Below are 12,544 nucleotides of genomic sequence, written 5' to 3' on the forward strand. Positions count from 1 at the left end.
GTATGTAATGTACAATGTGCAGCAGAGCTGTGTATGTAATGTACAATGTGCAGCAGAGCTGTGTGTGCAATGTACAATGTGCAGCAGAGCTGTGTGTGCAATGTACAATGTGCAGCAGAGCTGTGTGTGTAATGTACAATGTGCAGCAGAGCTGTGTGTGTGTAATGTACAATGTGCAGCAGAGCTGTGTATGTAATGTACAATGTGCAGCAGAGCTGTGTGTGCAATGTACAATGTGCAGCAGAGCTGTGTGTGCAATGTACAATGTGCAGCAGAGCTGTGTGTGTAATGTACAATGTGCAGCAGAGCTGTGTGTAATGTACAATGTGCAGCAGAGCTGTGTGTGTAATGTACAATGTGCAGCAGAGCTGTGTGTGTAATGTACAATGTGCAGCAGAGCTGTGTGTGTAATGTGCAATGTGCAGCAGAGCTGTGTGTGCAATGTGCAGCAGAGCTGTGTGTGTGTAATGTGCAATGTGCAGCAGAGCTGTGTGTGTGTAATGTACAATGTGCAGCAGAGCTGTGTGTGTGTAATGTACAATGTGCAGCAGAGCTGTGTGTGCAATGTGCAGCAGAGCTGTGTGTGTGTAATGTGCAATGTGCAGCAGAGCTGTGTGTGTGTAATGTGCAATGTGCAGCAGAGCTGTGTGTGTGTAATGTACAATGTGCAGCAGAGCTGTGTGTGCAATGTGCAGCAGAGCTGTGTGTGTGTAATGTGCAATGTGCAGCAGAGCTGTGTGTGTGTAATGTGCAATGTGCAGCAGAGCTGTGTGTGTGTAATGTACAATGTGCAGCAGAGCTGTGTGTGTGTAATGTACAATGTGCAGCAGAGCTGCGTGTGTAATGTACAATGTGCAGCAGAGCTGTGTGTGCAATGTACAATGTGCAGCAGAGCTGTGTGTGCAATGTACAATGTGCAGCAGAGCTGTGTGTGTAATGTACAATGTGCAGCAGAGCTGTGTGTAATGTACAATGTGCAGCAGAGCTGTGTGTGTAATGTACAATGTGCAGCAGAGCTGTGTGTGTAATGTACAATGTGCAGCAGAGCTGTGTGTGTAATGTGCAATGTGCAGCAGAGCTGTGTGTGCAATGTGCAGCAGAGCTGTGTGTGTGTAATGTGCAATGTGCAGCAGAGCTGTGTGTGTGTAATGTACAATGTGCAGCAGAGCTGTGTGTGTGTAATGTACAATGTGCAGCAGAGCTGTGTGTGCAATGTGCAGCAGAGCTGTGTGTGTGTAATGTGCAATGTGCAGCAGAGCTGTGTGTGTGTAATGTGCAATGTGCAGCAGAGCTGTGTGTGTGTAATGTACAATGTGCAGCAGAGCTGTGTGTGCAATGTGCAGCAGAGCTGTGTGTGTGTAATGTGCAATGTGCAGCAGAGCTGTGTGTGTAATGTGCAATGTGCAGCAGAGCTGTGTGTGTGTAATGTACAATGTGCAGCAGAGCTGTGTGTGTAATGTACAATGTGCAGCAGAGCTGTGTGTGTGTAATGTACAATGTGCAGCAGAGCTGTGTGTGTGTAATGTACAATGTGCAGCAGAGCTGTGTGTGCAATGTGCAGCAGAGCTGTGTGTGTGTAATGTGCAATGTGCAGCAGAGCTGTGTGTGTGTAATGTGCAATGTGCAGCAGAGCTGTGTGTGTGTAATGTACAATGTGCAGCAGAGCTGTGTGTGCAATGTGCAGCAGAGCTGTGTGTGTGTAATGTGCAATGTGCAGCAGAGCTGTGTGTGTGTAATGTGCAATGTGCAGCAGAGCTGTGTGTGTGTAATGTACAATGTGCAGCAGAGCTGTGTGTGTAATGTACAATGTGCAGCAGAGCTGCGCGTGTAATGTACAATGTGCAGCAGAGCTGCGCGTGTAACGCACAATGTGCAGCAGAGCTGCGCGTGTGACGCACAATGTGCAGCAGAGCTGCGCGTGTGACGCTCAATGTGCAGCAGAGCTGCGCGTGTGACGCTCAATGTGCAGCAGAGCTGCGCGTGTGACGCTCAATGTGCAGCAGAGCTGCGCGTGTGACGCTCAATGTGCAGCAGAGCTGCGCGTGTGACGCTCAATGTGCAGCAGAGCTGCGCGTGTGACGCTCAATGTGCAGCAGAGCTGCGCGTGTGACGCTCAATGTGCAGCAGAGCTGCGCGTGTGACGCTCAATGTGCAGCAGAGCTGCGCGTGTGACGCTCAATGTGCAGCAGAGCTGCGCGTGTGACGCTCAATGTGCAGCAGAGCTGCGCGTGTGACGCTCAATGTGCAGCAGAGCTGCGCGTGTGACGCTCAATGTGCAGCAGAGCTGCGCGTGTGACGCTCAATGTGCAGCAGAGCTGCGCGTGTGACGCTCAATGTGCAGCAGAGCTGCGCGTGTGACGCTCAATGTGCAGCAGAGCTGCGCGTGTGACGCTCAATGTGCAGCAGAGCTGCGCGTGTGACGCTCAATGTGCAGCAGAGCTGCGCGTGTGACGCTCAATGTGCAGCAGAGCTGCGCGTGTGACGCTCAATGTGCAGCAGAGCTGCGCGTGTGACGCTCAATGTGCAGCAGAGCTGCGCGTGTGACGCTCAATGTGCAGCAGAGCTGCGCGTGTGACGCTCAATGTGCAGCAGAGCTGCGCGTGTGACGCTCAATGTGCAGCAGAGCTGCGCGTGTGACGCTCAATGTGCAGCAGAGCTGCGCGTGTGACGCTCAATGTGCAGCAGAGCTGCGCGTGTGACGCTCAATGTGCAGCAGAGCTGCGCGTGTGACGCTCAATGTGCAGCAGAGCTGCGCGTGTGACGCTCAATGTGCAGCAGAGCTGCGCGTGTGACGCTCAATGTGCAGCAGAGCTGCGCGTGTGACGCTCAATGTGCAGCAGAGCTGCGCGTGTGACGCTCAATGTGCAGCAGAGCTCCGCGTGTGACGCTCAATGTGCAGCAGAGCTGCGCGTGTGACGCTCAATGTGCAGCAGAGCTGCGCGTGTGACGCTCAATGTGCAGCAGAGCTGCGCGTGTGACGCTCAATGTGCAGCAGAGCTGCGCGTGTGACGCTCAATGTGCAGCAGAGCTGCGCGTGTGACGCTCAATGTGCAGCAGAGCTGCGCGTGTGACGCTCAATGTGCAGCAGAGCTGCGCGTGTGACGCTCAATGTGCAGCAGAGCTGCGCGTGTGACGCTCAATGTGCAGCAGAGCTGCGCGTGTGACGCTCAATGTGCAGCAGAGCTGCGCGTGTGACGCTCAATGTGCAGCAGAGCTGCGCGTGTGACGCTCAATGTGCAGCAGAGCTGCGCGTGTGACGCTCAATGTGCAGCAGAGCTGCGCGTGTGACGCTCAATGTGCAGCAGAGCTGCGCGTGTGACGCTCAATGTGCAGCAGAGCTGCGCGTGTGACGCTCAATGTGCAGCAGAGCTGCGCGTGTGACGCTCAATGTGCAGCAGAGCTGCGCGTGTGACGCTCAATGTGCAGCAGAGCTGCGCGTGTGACGCTCAATGTGCAGCAGAGCTGCGCGTGTGACGCTCAATGTGCAGCAGAGCTGCGCGTGTGACGCTCAATGTGCAGCAGAGCTGCGCGTGTGACGCTCAATGTGCAGCCGAGCTGGGCGTGTGACGCGCAATGTGCAGCCGAGCTGGGCGTGTGACGCGCAATGTGCAGCCGAGCTGGGCGTGTGACGGGCAATGTGCAGCCGAGCTGGGCGTGTGACGGGCAATGTGCAGCCGAGCTGGGCGTGTGACGCGCAATGTGCAGCCGAGCTGGGCGTGTGACGCGCAATGTGCAGCCGAGCTGTTTGCGTGCATGGTGTGTAGAAAAACTATAGATATGATGCGTTGTTTGCAGCTGAGCTGTGTATATATGAGGCACCATGTGAAGCAATACTTTGTGCGGTAGAATGTTGGGCGTATGTGATGCACTGTATAAAGCACAACCAAGTGTTTATGTAATGTACTGTGTGCAGCAGAGCTGTGTGTGTGATGCCCTGTATGGAGCACAGCCAGGTGTATATGTGATGTAATGTGTGCAGCAGAGCTGTATGTGTGATTCACCGTGTGCAGAGTTTTTTACAACTTTGCCTACTTAAAGGAGTACTCTGGTGCAGAGTATTCCTGCTCCGTCCTGCAAAAAAAAATGAAAATAAACAATCTCTCAGCTTCCTGGGTTCCCGCGGAGCGCTACTACAGCTGATCGGTTCTCCGGTCCATCCTCTTCATACTTCAGGGTGTAGCGAAGCGTCACATAGCGCTCAGTCTATCGCCGGCCGAGGCAGAACATCACGGCGGCCGGCGATAGGCTGAGCGCCATGTGACGCTTCCTTACACCCGGAAGTAGGAAGAAGATGGACCTGAGGACCGATCAGCTGTAGTGGCGCTCCGCGGGAACCCAGGAAGGTGAGAGATGGTTCATTTTCATTTATTTTGCAGCCCGGGCAGGACGGAGCAGGAATACTCTGCACTAGAGTACTCATTTAACAAAACAAACGTTTACCACCAGAGTAGCCACTGATGTTCAACTCCGGTCCCCGGCTGCGTTCCTCTTCCTCTCAGAAATCGTGTCACCTGAGCTTGGAGTGACATTGGGGCGCATGGAGTCATACTGCCCCTCATCCAATCACGGGCCTTTGCGATATCCAGCCTCAGCTAGTAATTGGCTGAGGGGCAGTGTGACACTCCTTGCCAAACGAGCCCAAGTGTCACAATTTATGAGGGGGAGAGTTGCGCAGCAGGGGACCAGAGTGGAACACCGGAGGCACCACTGGAGGTAAGTAAAAGTTTTCTTTGTATTTTTCTCTCCATTGGGGGGACACAGACCGTGGGTGTATGCTGCTGTCTTTAGGAGATGTGACACTATGGCAATACAAACAGTTGGCTCCTCCCAGCAGGATATACCCGCCTTCAGGCTCTGAGCCAATCAGTTTAAGCTTAGTGTCTGAAGGAGATGGACGAGTCTGGTTTGCTCCAGACCAGGTCTTCTGTTTTTTGTTTTTGTTTTCCTAGTTAGGGACGTGTTTGTTTTTTATTCCTTTTCTTTTCTGTTTTCAGGTGGGGACTCGGGGACTGCGGTTCCCCATTTTCCCATTGCGAGTAAGGGGGCACAGACATTGTGTATATGCACTGTTAACCCCCCCCCCCCTCGCCAACGGTCAGCGCTTGGGTGGTACCTCATGGGTCCGGGTCCCCCTATTTACCTGCTCGCCTCGCTCGCGCATAGCAGCCAGGTGTGATGCAGGTAACTAAAGCTGACTGAAGACTTCACTGAAGACTCCTTTAGGTAAGTTCTTCTGACTGAAGTAGGAACTTTCCCCCCTTTTTTCTCCATAGGTACGAACTCGCAACCTCTGAAGACCCCCTGTTTTGGCCCACCTACACTTTATGGGCTAGCCTATGGAAGGGCTGTACTTTATTCTGGGAGAGCAGTGGCACCCATTTTTTATGGGGCACTACACTTATGTGTGTGCTTGGTGCACTTCACTTATATGTGTGTGCTTGTGCTACCATGTCAGCGCCTTATATGCGGCTGTCAGCTGCGACGCTGTATCGGTCTGGACGCTCTCAGCGCCGGATTACTTTCGTTTTGTCGGCAGCGCCTTATATGTGGCTGATAGCCGCGGCGCTGCCATGAGCCGGGCGCTTCAGCGCCGGCTTACTTTCTCTTTCACCGGCAGTCTCTACCGACGCTTTGTCCGCCCGCTCTCTTCCCCCGGGCGCATAAGCGGCCGTCAGGTGCGCTCGGGACAAGGAGCAGGCGCCATGACAGTTTTTTAAGGCCGCCTATAGCTCCGCCAATAGGGCTAGGAGCTCTCAGAGGCGCGAAGCAGCCTCCAATCAGCGCCGTGAGCGTGATTTTCAGTTAGAAGGGGTCAGTTAGTAAGTGCCTTGCTTCAGGCACGCCCCTCTCTTCGTATTGGCTGGCCTGTTCACTCTCTTTCTAGCTGCCCAGAGCGAGTTCTCCTCACTGCAGCTGACTGGACACAGACTAGGGTGAGAAAGTTCCTATCTCCTTTTTTCTTTCTACATTATGTCCGTATCCAGAGCTGTTCCTTCCTCTAAACAGAAACCTGGAACTTCCGTGACTTACTATCTCTGTAAGTACTGTAATACCAAGATGTCTGGCTCTGCTGAGCCCACTTGCCTTGCCTGCTCCCCCAGACCCCCTGGTACCCCCTGATGTCCCTTCGGTCCCAGTGGGTTCAGCCGCTCCACCAGCCTGGGTTTCTTCCCTGTCCCAGTATATGGCTGACTTGACCAAAGTCTCCCGTTCGGTGGCTGAGGCCTCCCAGGAAGTGGTGTCTGCCTTGAAGGGGTCTTCCCTGCACAGGACCTCTGGAAGGGCCCGTTCCTCGTCTCCACATACTTCACGCTCTCACAAGCGTCCTAGGGGTGCCTCGTCTGACTCTTCCATTGAGTCTTCAGATAGACGTGAGCGTTTCCCTCGTTTCCCTTCCTGTGCACAGCTTCCATGCAGGCAGCCCATTGTTCTGCTTTTGCTGTGGGTAACCTAGCAGCTCTCCGCCGCTCTATGTTGCTTAAAGCTTGGAATGCGGATGCTGCTTCCAAAAGGTCTCTCACTGAGCTTCCCTTTACGGGCGGCCGTCTTTTTGGCAAACGCCTTGATGAAATTATCTCCGAGGCAACGGGAGGTAAAAGTTCCTTGTTACCTCAAAATAAGTCTCTTTTCCTTTCGGACCTCTGGCTCCAGCAAAAGGTCCGGGCAGGCGCCCTCGCAGGACAGGAATGCTCCCTCGTTCCGGCCACGCCCGTCTTGGAAGTCGGAGTCCAACCGGTCCAGCCGCTTTGCGCCCAAATCAGGCAACCGCAAGCCCACTTCTGCATGAAGTGAGGCCCCCACCCGCGGTTTCTTCTCGGGTGGGAGGTCGTCTCTTGTTTTTTTTGAGACATTTAGACCTCTCACATTCAGGACTCTTGGGTCAGGGATGTGGTGTCCAACGGTTACCGGATCGAATTCGCCTCCCTTCCGAGGGATCGCTTTTTTCGCTCCCTGGCCGCCCGGTCTCCTCCTCTGGCGAAGCAATTTCGAGCGGCTCTCCAGTCTCTGCTTCTTCAGGGGGTTATTGTTCCCGTTCCTCCAGGGGAACGGTTTCGGGGTTTCTATTCAAATCTTTTTGTGGTTCCCAAGAAGGACGGTTCTGTGCGTCCAATTTTGGACCTCAAGCGTCTCAACCATCACCTTCTCATCCGCCACTTCCGAATGGAATCTCTCCATTCTGTGGTGGCGTCCCTGGAACAAGGGGAGTTCCTTTCATCAGTGGACATCAAGGATGCCTACCTCCATGTGCCAATATTCCCAGGCCATCATCGGTACCTCCGCTTTGCGGTTCCGGAGGGGCACTTTCAATTTGTAGCTCTCCCCTTCGGTCTAGCCACGGCTCCTCGGGTCTTTACAAAGATCCTTGCGCCAGTGATGGGCCTGTTACGGTCGAGGGGAATCTCGGTGATACCCTATCTGGATGACCTTCTCATCCAGGCTCCAACCAGAGCCCAGACTATGGAGAATCTGGACGTCACTCTCCACACTCTGACTCGCTTCGGGTGGATGTTAAACCAGGACAAGTCAGTCCTCCGCCCTACCCAGTCTCTAACCTTCCTGAGACTTCAATTCGACACGGCATCTGCCCGGTTTTGTCTTCCGCCGGACAAACGTCTGGCGCTCCGGTCGGGGGTCCGCTCCCTTCGGTCCCGGGTATCAGTCTCCATCCGCACTTGTATGGAAGTCCTGGGTCGGATTGTGGCAACTATGGAGGCCGTACCCTTTGCCCAGTTTCATTACCGCCCCCTTCAACTGGCGATTCTTTCCCGATGGAACAGGTCTCCTCTGTCCCTCGATCGTCAGATTATTCTCCCTCGCAGGGTCAGTCAGTCTCCGCTCCCCCCTTCTTCTTCTCCAAGGGCAGTCGTTTCTTCCCCTTCACTGGCAGGTTGTTACAACGGATGCCAGCCTGTCGGGCTGGGGCGGCGTGTTCAGGGATTGGACGGTTCAGGGACTCTGGTCTTCCCAGGAGACCCTTCTTCCAATAAACATATTAGAATTACAGGCGATTCTTCTTTGTCTTCTTCATTTGGAGTCCTGTCTTCAGTCCTGTCCTGTCCTCGCTCAGTCGGACAACGCCACGGCCGTGGCGTACATAAATCGACAGGGCGGCACTTGCAGCTCGGCAGCCATTGCCGAGGTGACCAAGATTCTCACCTGGGCGGAGAGTAAGGTTTCGGCGATTCACATTCCGGGGTCGCTCAACTGGGAAGCGGACTTCCTCAGTCGGTCCTCACCCGACCCCGGCGAGTGGTCTCTACATCCAGAGGTCTTCGCACAACTCTGCGACCTCTGGGGCATTCCGGACGTGGACCTCGGAAGACCCTTCCTTTTGTGTCCAAGTCCCGGGACCCTCAGGCTCTGGCCGTGGACTCCCTAGTGATTCCTTGGGCGGGGTTTGCCCTACCCTATCTGTTCCCTCCTCTTCCGCTCCTTCCCAGGGTGCTGAGGAAGCTCAAGGCAGAGGACGTCCCCACCATTCTGGTATCTCCAGATTGGCCCCGAAGGTCGTGGTACGCCGACATAGTCAGGCTCCTGGACGACACTCCACTGCGCCTTCCGCTCCGTCCGGACCTGCTCTCTCGGGGTCCTCTTTGCCACCCCAATTTACAGTCGCTGCATTTGACGGCGTGGCGGTTGAGACAGCGGTTTTGAGGGCCTGCGGGTTCTCTTCCCAAGTCATTCACACCATGCTCAAGGCTCGTAAGCCCTCCTCTGCAAGAATTTACCACCATACTTGGCGGTCTTCTTTTCGTTGGTGTGAAGCTCAAGACTTCTCCCCGGTAACCTTCTCGGTTCCCCGTCTTCTCTCCTTTTGTCGGGGTTGGAACTAGGGTTGTCTCTCAGTTCCCTTAAAGGTCAGGTTTCGGCCCTTACTGTTCTTTTCCAGCGGCCCCTGGATTTTAATTCTCATGTCCGGACTTTCCTTCAAGGAGTGACGCATGCTGTTCCTCCTTATTGGTCACCCTCTCCCCCTTGGGACTTTAATTTTGGTTCTGAGTGCCCTCCAGGGTGCACCCTTTGAGCCCCTTAGAGAGGTGTCTCTCCGCCTCCTTTCTTGGAAAGTGGCGTTTCTTGTTGCTATCACCTCCATCCAGAGGATGTCTGAATTGGCAGCTCTCTCCTGCCGTTCTCCATTTCTGGTGATCCACCAAAACAAGGTTGTTTTCCGGCCAGATCCCTCCTTTTTGCCTAAGGTGGTTTCGGCCTTTCATCTCAATGAGGACATTGTCCTCCCGTCTTTTTGTCCTGCTCCTTCTCATCCTAAGGAGTGCTTACTACACAAGCTGGATGTAGTTCTGGCTGTTCGGTCTTATCTCTCTATCACTTCTTCGTTTCATCAGTGTGATTCCTTTTTCGTCCTTACTGAAGGTCGTTGCAAGGGACAACCTGCTTCCAAGGCCACCATTTCTCGGTGGATTTGGTCTGCCATTTCGGAGGCCTATCGCTGTAAGGGGAAGATTCCTCCTTTCAGGGTTGTGGCTCATTCTACCCCTTCTTTTGGGGCATCCTGGGCTCTCCAGAATAGAGCCTCGGCCTCGCAGATTTGCAAGGCGGCTACCTGGTCGTCTTTGCACACTTTCTCGAGGTTCTACCGAGTTCATACCTTCGCATCGGCTGATGCTATTCTGGGCCGTAAAGTGTTGCAGGCGGCAGTGGAACGGCCATCTGCCTGACTGTTTATCTGCCCACCCAAGGGACGGCTTTGGTACGTCCCACGGTCTGTGTCCCCCAAAGGAGCTGATAGAGAAAAGGAGATTTTTTAACACTTACCGTAAAATCTCTTTCTCGACGGATCCATTGGGGGACACAGCTCCCACCCTTTTGGGATTTTCCTTGGTTCTCTGTCCAAGGGTGTGTTCAGTTATGTTTTTTTCTTCTGGTTCTCGGACAGTTTTGGGTTTTTCTTGACCTGTTAGTCTCCTCCTATTGCTTTGGAACTTAAACTGATTGGCTCAGAGCCTGAAGGCGGGTATATCCTGCTGGGAGGAGCCAAATGTTTTTGTTGCCATAGTGTCACATCCCCTAGAGACAGCAGCATACACCCACGGTCTGTGTCCCCCAATGGATCCTTCGATAAAGAGATTTTACGGTAAGTTTAAAAAAATCTCCTTTTTTATACCCTCCCACTGGACAACCCCTTTAATGTGAATGGCACAAAGTTACAATACCTAGTTTCTACGGAAAATCCAGTGTGTGCAGCACAGTGAAGAGGCCTGAACCCCATACCCTTCTCGATGCAGCTGATCAGTTGAGGTCCTACATTTATCCTAAGGGCCCATGCACACAACAGAAATTCTGTTCTGAGTTTTTTTTTCCAAGAATCGCCCTTTTTTTTTTTTTTGTGCCACAATAGGCGTCAGCCCATTGACAAGTAGGATTCTGCTACAGAATTTCCACTGTCTGCACAGAGCAGCAGCATCCCACCAAAAACAATGGAAGACTGCTGCAAGCGGAATTCCACTCAGAATAACTCCAAGCAGAATTTTCGTAGTGTGCATGAGCCCTTACTGTCCCTTTGCTATCACAGGATAGGGGAGAAGCTATTTTGAGTGAATAACTATCTTGGGTATAACCAATTGGTGCCTGCATAAAGCTTAACCCCTTAAGGACCCTGGGTTTTTTCGTTTTTGCATTTTCGTTTTCTCCTCCTTACGTTTAAAAAATCATAACTCTTTCAATTTTGCACCTAAAAATCCATATGATGGCTTATTTTTTACACCACCAATTCTACTTTGTAATGACGTCAGTCATTTTATCCAAAAATCTACAGCGAAAGGGAAAAAAAATCATTGGTAGACAAAATTGAAAAAAAAAAAACGACATTTTGTCGGGGGCTTCTGTTTTATACACAGTACATTTTTCGGTAAAAATGACATCTTCTCTTTATTCTGTAGGTCCATAAGATTAAAATGATACCCTACTTATCATCGGTTTGATTTTGTCGTACTTCTGGAAAAAATCATAACTACATGCACGAAAATTTATACGTTTAAAATTGTCATCTTCTGACCCCTATAACTTTTTTATTTTTCCACGTATGGGGTGGTATGAGGGCTCATTTTTTGCGCCGTGATCTGAAGTTCTTAGTGGTACCATTTTTGCATTGATAGGACTTATTGATCGAGACCAAAAATGCACTATTTTGGACTTTGGAATTTTTTGCGCGTACGCCATTGACCGTGTGGTTTAATTAACAATATATTTTTATAATTTGGACATTTCTGCATGCGGTGATACCACATATGTTTATTTTTATTTACGCTGCTTTTTTTTTTATGGGAAAAGGGGGTGATTCAAACTTTTATTAGGAAAGGTGTTTAATGATCTTTATTCACTTTTTTTTTTTTGCAATGTTATAGCTCCCATAGGAGACTATAATACTGCACACACTAATCTTTTACATTGATCAGTGGTTTCTCATAGGAAACCATTGATCGATGATTCTGCCGCTTGACTGCTCATGCCTGGATCTCAGGCATTAAGCAGTCATTCGGCGTTCGGACAGCATGTAGACAGGTAGGGATCCACCGGCAGTCTTGTAAGCTGTTCGAGATGCCGCGATTTCGCTGTGGCGATCCCGAACAGCTCCCTGAGCTAACCGGCATGGTTTAACTTTCACTTTAGATGCGGCGTTCAACTTTGAACACCGCGTCTAAAGGGTTAATAGCGTGCGGCACCGCGATCAGTGCTGCGCGCTATTAGACACGGGTCCCGGCCGTTGTTAGAGGACGGGCCCGACCCACGCTGTGGCCCTGCGTTATAGAACGGGAGCGGACTCATGACGTACCGGTAGGGGTTAAAGGGGTATTCCAGTGGAATTTTTAACAAATTTGTAAATTACTTCTATTTAAAAAATACTAATCCTTCCAGGACTTATGAGTTGCTGTATGCTCCACAGGAAGTTCTTTTCTTTTAGAATTTCTTATCTATCTGACCACAGTGCTCTCTGCTGACACCTCTGTCCATGTCAGGAACTGTCCAGAGAAGCAGAGGTTTGCTATGGGGATTTGCTCCTACCCTGGTCAGTTCCTGACATGGACAGAGGTGTCGGCAGAGAGCACTGTGTTCAGTGCTAGTCACCCGACTGTTAGCAATAGCTGCGCATATGTATCGTATCATGCATTCTGCACCTGGTGTTCAGTTGGAATATAGGATGTAAAAAGCATTTTTGAATTGATCACAGAAAATTCTAGTGTATACACATACTTTAAGTCCCTGTTAATTTTAGTCATCACCTGTATATCAGCATATACACTGCATATGATAGCACACGAACTACCTAAGCGAGCAAATAAGCTAGAGTGCCTAACGATATTTTGCATCAATAGGTTGTTGAAAATAAAAATTCCAATGTTCAAGCGCATGCTGCTGCCACAGTAACTTGTACAGGAGACATAATAACCAAAACATTTCTATAGTGTGTACATTAATTAATTCATATGCAACTGATAAAGATGCAAAATATCAAAAAACTGGAACAAGTCCACAGATCATTTCACTAACACATATAAATTTATCTCAATGGGCTAGTTGGCTTATT

The sequence above is a fragment of the Hyla sarda genome, chromosome 6, assembly GCF_029499605.1.
Source record: "Hyla sarda isolate aHylSar1 chromosome 6, aHylSar1.hap1, whole genome shotgun sequence".
Classification (NCBI taxonomy): domain Eukaryota; kingdom Metazoa; phylum Chordata; class Amphibia; order Anura; family Hylidae; genus Hyla; species Hyla sarda.